Source organism: Rhinatrema bivittatum, chromosome 4 (assembly GCF_901001135.1).
Source record: "Rhinatrema bivittatum chromosome 4, aRhiBiv1.1, whole genome shotgun sequence".
Taxonomy (NCBI): Eukaryota; Metazoa; Chordata; class Amphibia; order Gymnophiona; family Rhinatrematidae; genus Rhinatrema; species Rhinatrema bivittatum.
Window position 1 is genome coordinate 328,369,586 of NC_042618.1, and position 16,855 is coordinate 328,386,440.

Here is a 16,855-nt window from a genome sequence, read left to right on the forward strand (position 1 = left end):
TCTTGATTTCCAGTCACCCTGATATTGTCCAGGATTAGGAGGTTATCCTCTCTCTCTCACACATACTCACATGTCCATTCTCTCTCACACATACACTGTCACATACATACACATTCATGCTCTTATACCCAACCATAACCTCTCGCTCTCACAGACACTGACACACTCAGGCACTCTCTCCCCCTCCACACACACCCCCACACAAACTCTTACTCCCCTGGATTTTCTCATACACACTCATGCTCTCACTCTCACTGGCTCCCTCACATACACACAAACACACACTCCCAGGCAAGCTCCCACTCGTTCTCACACAGACACACACACACACAGGCAAGCTCCTAGTCATTCTCACACTGAACCCCAGGCAGGCTCCCATTCATTTTCACACCACTCCCTCCCCATCCCCCAGGCATGCACACATTCAGTCTCACACACACAGACCCCCAGGCAGGCACCAATTTATTCTCACACACACACATACACCACAAACAGGCAGGCACCTATTCTCACACATACAAACCCCAGGAAGACACCCATACATTCACAGACACACCCTCAGGCAGGCACCCATGCATTCACACACATACACCGCCAGGCAGACTCCCATTCATACACATGCACACAATAAAGGCAGAGACCCCCTCTCTTTCTTTTGCCAGCAACCTCAGAGCCTCTCTCATTCTTCTGCTGCCACTGTCACTGCTGCTCTATGGCTATTGCGGAGGTGCTGATTGCTGCTATTGGCACTGAAGCCCATTCTGCTGCCTCCTCTGTGCAGGCCCCATGGGCTTCCAGTTCCTCTATGCTGATCTCGTACATTGTGAGATCCGCATAGAGAAAGTGCTACTCTTGCACATTCCCAAAGATTACATGTTCCAATCAGTAAAAAGTAATTTATTTCTTTTTACATTTGCTGTCTGATCTTCGTTTTCTAATTGGTTGGTCACAGGCTTTTTTTTTTTCCACCTTCCCTTTCTTATTTTTTTGCCAATTCCTTTTATAACATATTTCTTTTCTCTCCATCTGTCTGCTTCCCTCAAACACACAGTCAGGTTCTCATTCTCACATGCTTTCTCTCTCTCACATACACAGGCACTCATTCTCACATGCTGTCCCTCATACAATCATTTATACACAGTCTCTCTCTTGCACATGCTGTCTAACTCTCACTCCCACATGCTGTCTTGCTCAAGCACAGGTTCTCACTGTCACATGCTCTCTCTCATACAATCATTCCTACACACAGGCTCTCACTGTCACATGCTGACTCACACACACAGTCTCTCTCTCACTCCCACATGTTGTCCTGCTCAAGCACAGGCTCTCACTGTCACATGCTCTCTCTCATACAATCATTCCTACACACAGGCTCTCACTGTCACATGCTGACTCTCACACACACACACACACACACACACACAGGCGCTCTCTCTCACTCCTACATGCTGTCTTGCTCAAGCACAGGCTCTCACTGTCACATGCTGTCTCACACACACAGAGGCTCTCCCATGCTGTCTCTGCAAACATTCAGGTCTTCACTCCCACACACACACACAGTCTCTCAACTCATCTCATACATACACACTGTACAAACCCTTAGTCTCTCTCTCACCTCTGGGCCTCCTCTTCACGGGCCACTGCAGGATGGGCTCTGCAGCGGCCCCGGTCTTCTCGAGCCGCGCTGATCCTCTTCTGCACGCGGCTGATGCTCCTCCTCTTTCCTGCCCGCGCGGCTCCGGCAACATTTTTCTTCCGGGGCCGCGCGGGCAGAAAGGAGGAGGAGCACCAGCCAATGCAGGAGCTTCTCCTCCTTCCTGCCCGCGCGGCCCCGGAAGAAAAATGTTGCCGGAGCCGCGCGGGCAGGAAGAAGGAGGAGCACCAGCCAATGCAGGAGCTTCTCCTCCTTCCTGCCCGCGCGGCCCCGGAAGAAAAATGTTGCCGGAGCCGCGCGGGCAGGAAAGAGGAGGAGCACCAGCATGCTTAGACGCGACTGTACCACGGTCCTGCCGATCTTCTTGCTGTGTGTATCCGGCACACAGCATAGCAGTAGTTCACCGCTCAGCCGCCATTGGGATGACGTCTACCGGCGGCCATTGGCCATCAGCGGCTCGGCGCCCCCTAATGCTCAGCGCCCTAGGCGATCGCCTAGTTCGCCTAGTGGTTCCGCCGGCCCTGGGTTGCACACGCCGGCCGATGGCCAGCCCGCGATCCCGGGCACAGCAGCAAATGAAAATAGGCCCGGGACATAGGGCTTTGAAAATCTGCCCCAAAATGTGATTTATATGCACAAAAAATTCTTTCAGCACAGAAAACTGTTTTTGTGCACATAAATCATATTTATGCACAGAAAACATATTGGGGTAGATTTTAAGACCTACGCGCGTGCGTCCATATGCAAGCGCTACCCGCCGTGCACACATGGATGCGCGCATGTTAGAAAATCGGGGGTCAGCGCGCACAAGGGGGTGCACATTAGTGTGACTTGCGCATGCCGACGCCCATGGCCTTCCCCCTTCCCTCCCAGGCCCCTCCAATTTCGGAGCGGCCTGGGAGGGAACTTCCCAACCCCCTAAAGTAACCTCCCTTCCCCTTACCTACCCACCCCCCCCCCCCCCTTTGTCGTACCTGTTGCGCCTGCCTGCGCTGGCAACCTGCTGGCACTCAATCCTCCGACACAGTGGCAAATGGCTGCTGTGCCGGGGGCCTCTTGCCAGGCCCCACCCCCAGACCATCCTGCCCCGCCCCTTTTCTTCGGTCCCAGGCTTTACGCGCATGGCTGGGCCTTTTTAAAATAGGCCCGGCACGCGTGGGGCTTTTAAAATCCAGGCCATTCTGTGAACGCAAAGCATGTTTTCTTTGCAGAAATCCCAGTTACAGGTCCTGGCACCAGAAATGCAGCTTCTGCCCATAAACTGCCACTAGCACTGGAAACTTTACTCCACGTTTCACTAGGAATAACATTTCCAGTGCTAAGAAAACCTGAGTTAAATCAGCACACCTCTCTACATTGGGGGGTATAGTTAATGCCTTCATTAGCATGGGATTTTCACGTGAGGCTGCTAAGCAAACCCGACAGTTTTGCATGCACATTTTTTGTGCACAAAACTCCATGCTACATCAGAAGTAACATTTGCACACAACTTCAAATAAAACTGTGTATTCTGCTGAGTGCATTTCATTACATCGAGCCCTAAGTGTTTTTAATATGCAAATATGGGATTGTGTGTGCCAAAAAGGAAAATTATTTTTTTTCAGCCTTGGCCATTTGACAATTTGAACACAAAAAGTGCAATGATTAATTCTGTTGAAGCTGAAATAAGAAAAGAATATTCAATAAGGAACTTACTTGCAGAAAATATTCAGAGCATGGGAAGAAAAGCTCCACTATTTTCTCTAGTAATTCTGTTGCATTATATATATTCTTAAAACCCTATCATTAGTGTGCGTTAGTTCTGTCGACTGTCACAGTTTTATTTGTCATTAGTATTCTGGAGGCAATCAGGACATATGACTTTCACACTTGAATAAAATTTGTGGGCTAGACACAACTTCCATGTTACACAGAATCAAAACCTGGTACTGGGGCTTCTAACTGGTATGACAGAAGTCAGAATTTTGAGTTAAAAAAAACAAAACCAAAACTGAAATTTATGAGTGTGCGTTGAGTGGATGGGGCAAGAAGTAGTGGGGGGTTGGCAGCACGCAGGCAGTGGAATTTACTTGTCTTTGTTCTCTTACTGAGGGAGAAAAGACTATGATCCAGATTAGAAAAGCAGGCTGAGAGGAAAATTCCCAGGATTTCCAGCAGTACTGCCTTTAGCTGCATACATTTATCTGATCTGTGGCTTCCAAGCCACATTTGTTTGGTTTATTAGTTGTAATAATGATTTTTACTTAGCCAGGAATTTATTTTATAACTATGGGGGTGGGGGGGGGGGAAGTATTGGCTTTTATTGTTTTTAATATATATTGATTTTAGTTTTCTGTTTGTATGTCCTATTTTAATTATGGCTGTATATCTGGAATTTGCATTGAGACACTTTGGGATTCTGTTGAATATAAGTGCAATAAATAAATAAAGTATTCCTGAGGAAATGTACTCTTTGATTACTGCCCATCCTCAATGCATGCACTTTGCATTTTATTTTTTTTAGGTGTTTCCAAGGACTGAGTATGGTCAGGGAAGGAAACAATACATCTAGTTTTGTATAATTAAAACCATACGCATTGTTTCCAATGAGAAAATTTAACTACACAGAAAACAGGTGCAAATCTCTGCAGGTAATTTTTCCAGGGAAAATAATTTTGATTATTGACCTAAACCACACAGCTAAAAACGACACTAAAAACTAACGATGAGGTTTGTAATGGTGCGGGAATTTTTTATTATTTATCCCTTGATGTATGGAAAACACATTTTGACTGTTTTAAGCCAGTGACATCATAGAAGGGGGGCTCATGAGAGCTCTTGGAGGCCCCTTGTTAAATAATTTTTTGAAAACAAAGAATGTCTCACTCAGTGTAGCAGAGCTAGTGAGAGACTCTTGATAAAAATAAATAAATTGATAGCACCAAGAGCCCCCTTGATAAGAAAATAGCAGTACATCAGTATGTTAAACTTCTGTCCTAAAAGAGCAGAAAGGTCCATATTTAGATGCATTGAGCTGGATAACTCACAAGTTACTTGGCTAAATGCCAACTTTTGAATATTTTGGGCACGTATCTAGCTAAACCTTAGCTGGATATCTCATTATTCAGCCAAAATTTAACTGAATTACTGTAGGAGGGTTCTGGGAACATTTCTAGGAGAAGTTGGTTAGCTGGATAAGTTATCTGGCTAACTGATTTTTAGAGTTAACCGGATAACATATCTGGATAACTCTGGTCATGCTGTAAATCTGTCCTAAAAATTAGCTGGATAAGCTAATCGGGCTATCTTTAAGATAGCCATCTATTTGCAATAGGGTGGCCGTACCACTAAATAACCCTCCAAAGATAGCCCGATAAGCTTATCCAGCTAACTCTGAAATCCAGCCAGAGACTGAATATGGATCTCAGCGAGTCATTTTCTTGTCTTCGTATGTTGACAGAGCAATTTTGGACTCTTCCCTGGATGAGAGCAGAAAGCTCATGTCAGGAATCGCCACTGAACAGAAAGATCCCCATAAAACAGCAGAGCACACTAAATTATGTCTGAATTTTAAAAAAGACAAAAGCTCAGATCAGCCATGAAATACAAAGGTTTAAGCACAGTACAGTTGCATGAATTTAATTCAAGAAGGGCGAGAACAAGGCTCTGTAGCGTGTCATTGAAATAACAAGAAAATGTATGGGAAGCATTGAAGAGGAAGAGAGAACAGAGAAACAAAGGGTTGTTGGACATAAAGACCCTATTCACGGGCCACTCTTTGAGACTTTTCATGAATATCTTGATCTTGAGATGAAAATAAGAGCAGAACTTCTTTCATTCATTAATCCGTCCATCCATTTTTTCCTGCAGTCAAGTGTAGGCAGAGCGACGCACTGTTTTACTATAAAGGGGCAGATATTCTTTTTGGAAAAGAAAACGTTCATTTTTCTGCTCTAACCTTCCCAAATGTATGTTAGCAAATATATTTCAACTTCAATGTAAAGGCATAGCCCTAACTGTCCCCGTTTCCCCCCCCCCCCCCACCTCCCCCCACCAAAAAATCCCTGCAAATCATAATTTGCATCACCTTGAATTTCTCATTGCAGTCCAAGTCAGTTATGTCTGGGTTGGATGTTTGATCCCCCTGGGGTGAGAAGACAAATAAGCTGTTTAGCTTTATAGCCCACACTTTACAGGAGCATCATAGGTTGTTACCCGGAGCGGAGCTGTCAATGGGGCGTTTTCACATCACATAAAGAGTTATGTGGACAGAATTAGGAAACAGGCATTGGGATGAGAGGGATCAAGTGGCTATACTATTGCCTGAGAGAGTTTTAACTACTTTAGTATACATTTTAAACACTAGATTGTTCCTCTGCTGTAGGCGGGACATCCTTTACACGGAAAAGAGCAGGCAGAGAGTGGACTAGGGAGCACAGAGCCAGGAGTTTTAGTTGCTTTTGACCTGTGTTACAGTCCAGGGCCATGCCCACAGTACTGCCATGGTTTGTTTCCTTCTGGAGGAAATCTCTCCTGATGTCTACAGTACATGCATGCAATGTCAGTACAGCATAGGACAAATCTTTGCATAAAGCGACTTTGCTAGAAACAGGACCAGTGAGTACGGTATGTTCCACTGTATTTCTAAAGATATATGTACATAGTTAGTTTTTATACACTGGAAAATACTGTCCAATGCTGCAGTGGATTATTCTGAGGTATTCAAAAGATTTAACATCTTGTCCTTATTAGGCATGTGGACTTCTACAATAGCTTCAGATGCAATTGGTTTTCCAACAGTAAATTACACTTTTAGAAATGCAAATTTTGCACATGGACATATAATTTTGGGAAACAAGCAAATTGTTATGTTGCTGGGTAACAATTTTCCTAAAAGGAGCAGTCCTTATTAATGATAATGGAGTGCAGCCCCTACAAATGCAAATGATATTTCACAGTCAGAAGCTTAGAAATTATCTAACTCAGCAAGAATAAATTATAAGGCCAGTATATTTAACCCTTTCAGACTGACAAAATGTATTAGGCCTTACAGGACAAGCTCAGAACCTAAAAGAACTAGTTATTATAAGTTATACAATGTGAGCTAGAATGCTGAGGGATGAAAGTTGTAACATGAAGGCTCATCTGCATACATTACCCAGCAGCCCCAGGAGAGGGCTCCAGAGGTCACTGCGAGCGATCCAAACTTCAGGCACCACAGAACCAGCTTCCAGAGACCCCATACACTTTGCAGCAGAAGGGGACCGGAAGCATGCACCATCAGGCACACATACCTTAAAAGTTCCTTACTCTGAATTGACTACAAATTTTATACAGAAAGAAATTAATTCAAAACAAGAATCAATAAGGTGAGTAACTAGGTAGTTATAAGTAGATTAATTGTAGTGTTTTGAGGATTATTGACAGTCAAATATAAAATAAGTTGACTAAAAGTACTTTAAATTAGTTTTATATCCCTACTCCCTTAGACATTTTAACTTGATAAATCAACAAAATTAAGACGGAGATAGTAGTCCAGCAGCGAGAGGAAGGTTTTTCAGTCTTTTGCACTGAGTGCCATATGTATGACTATCTTCCAGCTGGCGAGAGGATTTATGTGTAGGTGCAAAAGGCTCTTAGCCCTCAGAGAACGAGTCCAGTCACTGGAGGTTAGAGTGGAAGATCTGGAGGAGCTAAGGGAGACAGAGGAGACTTTCAAGAATATAGTAGAAAACTCTCACCTCAATCTGGCAGCCCCTGTGCTGCTTTGGAGGAGAAAGGTCACCTGGAAGGTGAACATCATCTTGGTGAGGTAGGAAGCAAGCACTTTGTGTAACTAGGACCTGCACTTGGGGTGATGCAGTATCCTCTTGCATTGAGGACATGTCTCCAGGGGCATGTGCCCAGGAGGGAAGGGTTAGGACAGCCATTGTAGTTGCTGATTCGATTAATAGAAAGGTAGATAGTGTAACACTGTCAAAGGATGTGGATCCTTATGGCTGTGGTGTAGTTGGCACCACCTAGTCAGCCAGTTTACTAGGCTCACATTGGCAGCTGGCAGAGAAGCCCATAGGCGGGATCTGCTGGAGCTTTGCCTATACCAGCCGCCTCCTCTGCAAGTTAAGCCCTTGGGTTCTGGCAACCGGAAGGACTTAGGTGGGTCCCTAGGGCTATCCAGAGGGTCATATGGCTATCCAAGGATCATAGCAGACAGCAGAACAGGTAACAAACAGGCAGCAGACAATGGAAGATCAGGGGCAAGGCCAGGGTCAGGATCCAGGTAGTCAGTCCAAGACAAACAGGACAGACAAAACAAACAAGGTTAACAGGACAAGCAAGGAAGGGAACAAACAGGGCCAGGAACAAGGACAGACAGGCAAGGAACAGGACAAGGAACAGAGTACAGAGGAGGCTAGGAGAAGACAAGGAACACAGAACAAGGCAAGAACCAGTCAAGGAAAACAACACGCACTGGAACACAAGGGCACAAAGGCACTAGCTGGTTGCAAAGGACTTCCTTTTATACTCATGTAGGATGTGATGTCATTAGCCAAATCTACAGTAAGTCCCTGCTAGGGAATCTATAAAGGAAGTCCAAATTTACAGGACATTCTAATCCCGGGTCCTTGGAACACACATAAGCATACATGTTTTAAAGTTGGCTATTCACGCGTACATGTGCGCACAATTTCATATTGATGCGCGCATGTATGCGCCATTGCCGTCTTGCTTGCTTAAGTGGTAGGGATTTTACTAGATGCGTACTGAAGCTAGAGCCCAGTTTCTCAGTTCACCCTGTTAACCAATTGACCTTCCTAACCCCCCCCCCATTACTTTGCCTACCTTTTACTCTATTAGCCACACCCCCTAAATCTTGCTAAGTAACCTATATTTTTTTATTTATTACTTACATGGCGTTCCTAGCAGAAGTAAAGTTACGCAGTAAGGGACCCCGGTGTGTGCTTGTGCGGGTAATAGGTACATACAGAAATCATGCCTCAGTCTCGGTCTGCCTATGTCCAGCCCATGCCCAGACCACGCCCACACCCTGCCCCTTTGTCGCAAAAAAAGTTTTGTGGACATAAAGGGAGATACATCCGTTGTCGTGGGCCTTTTAAAATACACGCAGCACACACATATCCAAGATGCATGTGTCTCCTGGTTTTGGTGCGGGCAAGGCTTTTAGAATCGACCACTAAAGAAGCAGCTGCAAAAATTAAGCATTTACATCAGGCATGGACATTGTTTAAAAACACCATCTTGGAAGCACAGATCAGATGTATTCCACGCATTAGAAAAGGTGGAAGGAAGGCTAAACGACTACCGGTATGGTTAAAAGGTGAGGTGAGAGAGGTTATAATAGCAAAAAGAACATCTTTCAAGAAATGGAAAAGAGATCTCAATGAAGAAAACAGGAAACAGCATAAGCACTGGCAAGTTAGATGCAAAGCATTGATAAGGAAGGCAAAGCCAAAATATTTAAAGAAGCTTGCTGAGAAAGCAAAAACTCATAATAAAAACTTTTACAGGTACATTCGAAGCAAAAAGACTGCGAGGGAGTCAATTGGACATTAAATAATCAAGGGGTAAAAGGGGCACTTAGTGATGACAAAGCCATAGCAGAGAATCTAAATGAATTCTTTACTTTGGTCTTCACTGAGGAAGATGTAAGAGAGATACCCATAGCAAACAATGAAGTGGAGAAGATGAGCGGTATACATGCTGGTAATAAACCATGTCCACAGTATAGCGCTAGAGGTTCTAAGATCCTTGTGAAGATGAACAAAACTCAAAACGTGAAGATGTTGCCAAGCATTTCCAACTTTCATTCAGAAGTGCAGTAGATTTCGGTCCCCTGACACGGACCGTGTTTTGCCACTTGGGCTGCGTCGGGAGAGACAGAAACCCAAAAATTGCCAACAGATAAAGGGTAGGAGAAGAAAGGCAAAGATCCAAAATAAAACAACCAAAATGACAGAAAAGGCTACATAAAGCAAAGAATATAAAACTGAAACAATAAATGCAGAACATAAGAGAAATTAAAACTATATAACAAAAACTGTATGAAAGAAAATATATGACAAAAATAAATTGTACAACAGAAGTTATATTTGACAAGAACATTGTAACAAGAACATTGTAACAAGAACAATGTAACAAGAAAAATATAACAGAGAAAAATGTGACAATGTGACAGAAGCATTAGAGAGGGGAGGAAGGGGATAGGAGGGGTGGGGAGGAAGAAGGGGGATAGGGGGGTGGGGGTGAGGAGAAGGGAAGGGAGGGGAAGGGGAGTGTTAAGGGAAGGGAAAAAAAGGGAGCGTGGCATCGGATAATGTGTGAAATGTGAAGACATACCCTAGTTTCACAGCTTCAGGAAAGGAATTCAATTGAAGCGACTTCCATTATCAAAAAGAGGGGTGTAAATGTGAATCAAAGGGAAGAGGGGAATATATAGGGTAATAAAAGTGTGATGCAGTGTAAATTTTTAAACAGTACATACTGCGCGAAAGAAATGCAGGCAAGGCCAGAGTACCCAGAACAGCCCTTGCAATGGTGAAACTGGTAACTAATTCAAGAGATAAAACAAACCAAAATCAATCGGGATAGAAAACAAAAGGGGTTATAAAGAAACATGATGCAAAAGTGGGGAGGGGAGGGGGTGGATACATACCATCAAGCGGGTAATGTATATTTTTATTTATATATACTTTTAGTTTGTTATTTTAGTGACCGGTGTCGGGGCAGGGAATCTTATGCAGCCATGTAAAATGCGGCCCCATGGCATCAGGAAATTTTATCCGAGGCACCCTGCAGAAAAAGAGAGGCAGAATGAGGTAGCAAGAAAGGGGCACAAATAAGTCGAGTACTACCTCATGAAAGAGCAGAGAGACCAGGGGGAAAAATAACACATGAACTACCAGCGGGACAGAACTTGACCATGTGAGCAAGAGGCAGCCTTGATAGTAGTGAAGTGCTAAATAAAGCCCGAAAATGGGCAGGGCAAGCCTGTGAAAGCAGGGCAGAATGGAAACAATAGGGACAGTCATTGTAAGGAGAACCAGGGAGACTGAAAAGGAGACAGAATAAAGGAATTCAAATCAATAAAGATAAAAGTGGATGAGAACTAAATACAACAAGCAGAATATACAAAATATAATGATCAAAAAATCTGAGAAACAACTAGAAAAAGACAGATCATTGAATCTCATGGTTTAAACCAGAAGGTTGTACCGTGTTCAATGTGAAGATCCACCCCTGTTCCCTTTTGATCAACCATTCACCAAAGTTTCCCCACGAGTCTGCAGGGTGGGAACCTCAATCGCAAAAAAAAACCCCAAAGGTCTTTAATGTGATGATGGAGATCACACCTGTGCAAAACTAAGGGGGCTTCTTCATGAGAGTTGCGTATGCAGCTCATGTGCTTGAAGATCCGAGCTTTTAATGTCCGGATGGTTTTGCCCATGTAAAACAGTGGGCGGGGGCATGAGATAACGTATGCCACACCAGCAGTACAACAGGTGGAAGCATGACGTAATGAAAAAATTGGCCAGTGCTAGGGTTAGTAAAAATTTGTAATGGTTCTGAAAAAGGCAAGCAGCACAAGAGCTGCAGAGGGCATGAGCGAGATGTGTGGCATGTAAGTCAGATGATATTAACACATCCATCAGGTTGCGGCCACGAGTGAATGCAAACCAGGGGGGAGGGGGGGGAATCCCGGAACAGTGGTTGCAGTGAAAGGACTTGCCAGAACTGGCGCATTCCCAAACAGACTCTGCCTATTTTGGAACAGAAAGGAAGGACATAGGTCAATTCAACTGATGGGGACCTTTTCTGTGGGGGTCAAAAGAAGCTCACGATTGGTATAGTATGCGCACTTCATAGCTTGTTTTAGAAGTTTATAAGGGTAGCCACCAAATTTGAAACCGCGCCAGCAAAGTCTTCTCAAGAAGAACCCAATCTCCTAAGATAGAAAAATTGGCCCACCGGTATGTTCTCACGTAACACTCTAGGATGTTGGCTTGCAAATGAAGGTGAGTGTTACAATCAGTGGGTTTGCAGTATAGAGAGGTGGCGAAAACACCATGGCTCAGTGTTATGGAAATCTCCATAAAAGAGACAGTTTCAGGATATATCTGGGCCTGAAAATGCAGGTTAGAGTCACAGGAGTTAAAAAAAAGAAATCCAGAAACATAAAGAACTGTATGTCAGTGCCTGTCCATACCACAAAAATATCATGATTGTATCACAATCATGTGGCAAGCAGCCCATAGAACGAGTTTATATAAATGAATAATCTTTCAAAGGTTTCTACATACAAGCATGCAATATCTGGACTCTCTACCTGGGTAACATCAAGCTAGGTTGAGAGAACATTGCACAAATCTCATCTTTGAGTGAGTTTCCTCACTCCGAAGGTCATCAAACCTTCACAAGAGTGTACTGTTCTGTTCGTATGTCTCACTCTGAATGTCAAAGTGGCCCCTAACCCATACACTAATACCTAAACCTCACTTCGAGTTACTAGGTGGGCCTCCCATAGAGATATAAATACCTATCTAGTTTGAGAGCATTCTGTAAACATGCCCCCCCCCCCCCAGTGGTTGTATGTAGGGAATACCACAATTCTGGCACTTATCTCAAAGTGTGAAAAAATGGAGCAGCCCATTTTTTTTAAGCCCCAGGACTTACACAGGTCTACCTGGATTTACACCCATAGGCTTTTAAAATCTGCCCCATTGATTGCAAGATAAGGACCCTAGGCATTTTAAAACTGAAGGTATCTCTTTCAGTGTTGTACCTCCTGGGAGGATAATAGGGATGCACATTTGGTTTTATTCGATTTTGGAGTTTATGCATGTACATTTTGACACGCATAAAATTACCGGTAGATTTTATACACAGAAATACAACTTCCATGCACCAAAAAAAAAAACACTTTTCTGTTCATAAAATGGCATTTTTCCATTTATAAACTCTGAAAATGAACAAAATGAACCAAAAACAATACACAAAAAAAAAGAGGATGAGCCGAATGACTGAGTGTAGCTGAACATTTTTTGTTTGCACATCTCAAGAAGCAAAGGGCTCACAATGTTGTTTCTTTTCCCCTCTTTTTAATATATCTCTGCTAAATGACAATGAATGCTTGGTTAGAATCAGATTCTCTCATTCTAACTGGGGCTCTGTTGTTAAAACATTGACTTTCATTCAGGAGCCATCCTGCCATATGAGTTCATCAGTACTGCCCTATGCTGCAGGCTTATGCGACTTTGGGAAATTCATTGTATCTCCTCTGTGCCTCTAGCACTTTCCTAGTCAACACATGAAAAACCCCAAATGATTTATATCCATGCTAACAACTCTGCCATGCTGTGAACTTTTTCAGTAACGAGATCGCACCCAGTTTGCTTCTCATGATGTCCATCAGGCCATCATCATCTTTTAAAAATGTTCACGAAATCACTCTTTGGAACCATTTAGATTCATTTTTCAATAAGTTGCCTCACGGATTATGTATGGTTTTTTTTCTCCTGCAGAAACCATCCTAATCTACAAACAACTACTCACCCAGTTTGTATTTGAAAATCATATGGTTATGCGCATGAAAAGGACGTGTGGGCTGTAAGTCATTGCCACTTGGATTGTAAATTACATGCACTGTCTATGCATGTGCATTTTAAAAAAAATTGGGAAGTCTATATTCAAAGGCTTTGTCTGGGTAACTTTTCGCATTATCCAGATAAAAGCTATGGGCCGGATTTCAAAAAGGTTACGCGCGCCGGGCCTAAAGCCCCGGGACGCACATAAGTCCCTGGGCTTGCAAAAAGGGGCAGGGAGGGGAGGGGAGGGGGCACGGGCGGTCCCGGGGTGGGGCGTGGGCGGCGGCTCCTTGCACAGCGGCCCATTTGCAGTTGGCCGGCGCACACAACTTGCGCCTTCCCAGAGGCAGGCGCAAAAGGTAAGATAACAATTTGGGGGGGGGGGGGAGGTAGAGTAGGGCTAGGGGGGGGGAAAGGTTAGGGGAAGGATTGGGAAGGTTAGGTTAGGGGGAAAGGAACGGAGGAAAGCAGCGTGGCTCGGCGCACGCAAGGGGGCGGATTTTCAGCGCCCTGCTCGCCTAAATCCGCCCAAAACCGGGCGGATTTAGGCGAGCAGGGCCCTGCGCGCCGGTAAGCCTATTTTACATAGGCCTACCGGCGCGCGCAGACCCCGGGACTCGCGTACGTCCCGGGGTTTTCGGAGGGGGCGTGTCGGGGGCGTGTCGGGGGGCGGGCCCGGTCGACGCGGCGTTTCGGGGGGCGTGTCGGCCGCGTTTTGGGGGCGGGTACGGGGCGTGGCTACGGCCCGGGGGCGTGGCCGCGCCCTCCGTACCCGCCCCCCAGGTCGCGGCCCGGCGCGCAGCAGGCCCGCTGGCGCGCGGGGATTTACGTCTCCCTCCGGGAGGCGTAAATCCCCCGACAACGGTAAGGGGGGGGGTGTAGACAGGGCCGGGTGGGTGGGTTAGGTAGGGGAAGGGAGGGTAAGGTGAGGGGAGGGCAAAGGAAAGTTCCCTCCGAGGCCGCTCCGATTTCGGAGCGGCCTTGGAGGGAACGGGGGGAGGCAGCGCGGCTCGGCGCGCGCAGGCTATACAAAATCGATAGCCTTGCGCGCGCCGATCCAGGATTTTAGTGGATACGCGCGGCTCCGCGCGTATCTACTAAAATCCAGCGTACTTTTGCTTGAGTCTGATGCGCAAGCAAAAGTAGGCTGTTCGCGCGCCTCTTAAAATCTACCCCAAGGTGCACAATTGTGCACCCCCTTGCGCCTGCTGATCCTGGATTTTATAACTTGCGCGCGCTGCTTTTAAAATCTACCCCTATGAATTGAAAATCCCACCCCCTTCCCCCCAGCCCCCCTCTGTTTCTTGGCTAAAGTTTGTCCAGAAAACTCATAACCTGGACAAAAAGAGACAGGGTAAGGGAGGGAGCGTTCTAGGGGCATGGCTGAATTTGATCCAGTGAGTGCTGCTATTCAGTGCTAATCAGATAAACTTAGCCAGGTAAGTATTAGAGGTGTGAATCGTGTGATCGATCGTCTTAATGATCGATTTTGGCTGGGGGGGAGGGAAATCTTATCGTCGGGTTTTTTTGTTTTAAAAAATCGTTAAAAATCGTAAATCGGGGGAGGGCGGGAAAACCGGCACACCAAAAAAACCCTAAAACCCACCCCGAACCTTTAAAAGAAATCCCCCACCCTCCCGAACCCCCCCCCCAAAATGTTTTAAATTCCCTGGGGTCCATTGGGGGTTCCCGACGCGATCTCCCTCTCTCTCTCTGGCCACGGCTGCGTTGAGAAATGGCGCCGGTGGCCCTTTGCCCTTATCATGTGACAGGGCAAAGGTAGCGCCGGCGCCATTTTCTTTCCTGGCTCCCAACGTCACGCCTGCTGGAGATCGCTCCCGGACCCCCGCTGGAGCCCCAGGGACTTTTGGCCAGCTTGGGGGGCCCTCCTGACCCCCACAAGACTTGCCAAAAGTCCAGCGGGGGTCCGGGAGCGACCTCCTGCACACGGGCCGTATTGCCAATCTTCAAAATGGCGCCGGCGCTACCTTTGCCCTCACTATGTCATACGGGCGACCCTTTAAAACAAATCCATTAGCTTCCCCCACCCTCCCGACCCCCCCAAAAACATTTTTAAAGATGGCGCCGGCCATCCAGTGCTTCTACCATGTGACAGGGGCCGGCCAATGGCACGGATACCCTGTCACATGGTAAGGGCAAAGGTCCATCGGCGCCATTTTGATTAGTGGCAGCCGACGGCCCAGGAACGGGAGATCACTCCCGGGACCCCCACTGGACCACCAGGTACCTGTAAAAAGTTTTTGGTGGGTTGGGAGGGTGGGGGAAGCTAAGGGATTAGTTTTAAAGGGTCGGGGTGGGTTTAGGGGTTATTTTTGTGTGCCGTTTTTCCCGCCCTCCCCCAAAATGATGAGAAACCCCACGAACAATATCGTGGGGTTTTCCTATCGTTTCGGGGGAGCCCCCGATTTCTGACGATTTTGAAAATATCGGCCGATATTTTCAATCGTCCGAAGCCCGAGTCACATCCCTAACACGCACCCTTTTCTTCATTTCCATCTCTAGCCCTTAGGGATCCACAGTGTTTATTCCATGCCACTTTGAATTCTTTGACTGTTTTCATCTTCATCATGTCTCCAGAAAGGCATTCCAGATATCCATCACCCTCTCAATAAAGAAATATTTCCTGGTGTTGGTTCTACTGATTTCTTTCCAACGGAAAAGGTTTGAAGTTCATGCATCATTAAAACCTTTCAAGTTCCTGAAGATCTGTATCATATCTCCCCTGCACCTCCTCTCTTCCAGGGTATATATATTTAGATGCTTCAGCCTCTCCTTATAAGTCTTCCAGTATTGACCCCCACACCATTTGGTCGCACTTTTCTGGACTGCCTCCATCCTGTCTCCATACTTTTTTGAGATACAGGCTCCAGAACTAAACACAGTACTCCAGGTGAGGCCTCACCAAGGACCTGTACAATGTCATTATCACCTCCTTTTTCTTACTGGTTATTCCTCTCTCTATGCAGCCCACATTCTTCTGGCTTTAGCTATCGCCTTGTCACATTGCCTTTCCACCTTCAGATCACCAGACACTATCACCCTAAGATCCCCCCAATCACATACGTCTCTTTTAGATTACCGCAACCCAGATGCATGACTCTGCACATCTTGGCATTCAATCCCAGCTGCCAAATCTTTGACCGTTCTTCAAGCTTTCTTAAATCTCTTTTCATTCTCTCTACTCCTTCAGGTGTGTCCACTCTGTTGCAGATCTTAGTATCATCCGCAAATACCGTAGTATCCCTTCTGCAATGTAGCTCACAAAGATGTTGAACAGACACATACACCCAAACACACCTTCACACAGGCTTCCCCTCTCTCCCTCACACACATTCCCCACACAAGTTCTCTCTCTCACATATACACACACACTCCTCACACAGGCTTCCTCTCTCTCACACATAAACACAACCTCATACAGGCTCCCCCTCTCACACACACATACATATACACACTCACACAAGCTCTCTCTCTCTCTCTCTCACATCCACTTACACACACCCTCACACAGGCTCTCTCTCTCTCTCTCTCACACACACACACACACACACACATACACACATGCACGTCTCTTCTAATCTTAAGAACATAAGAGCAT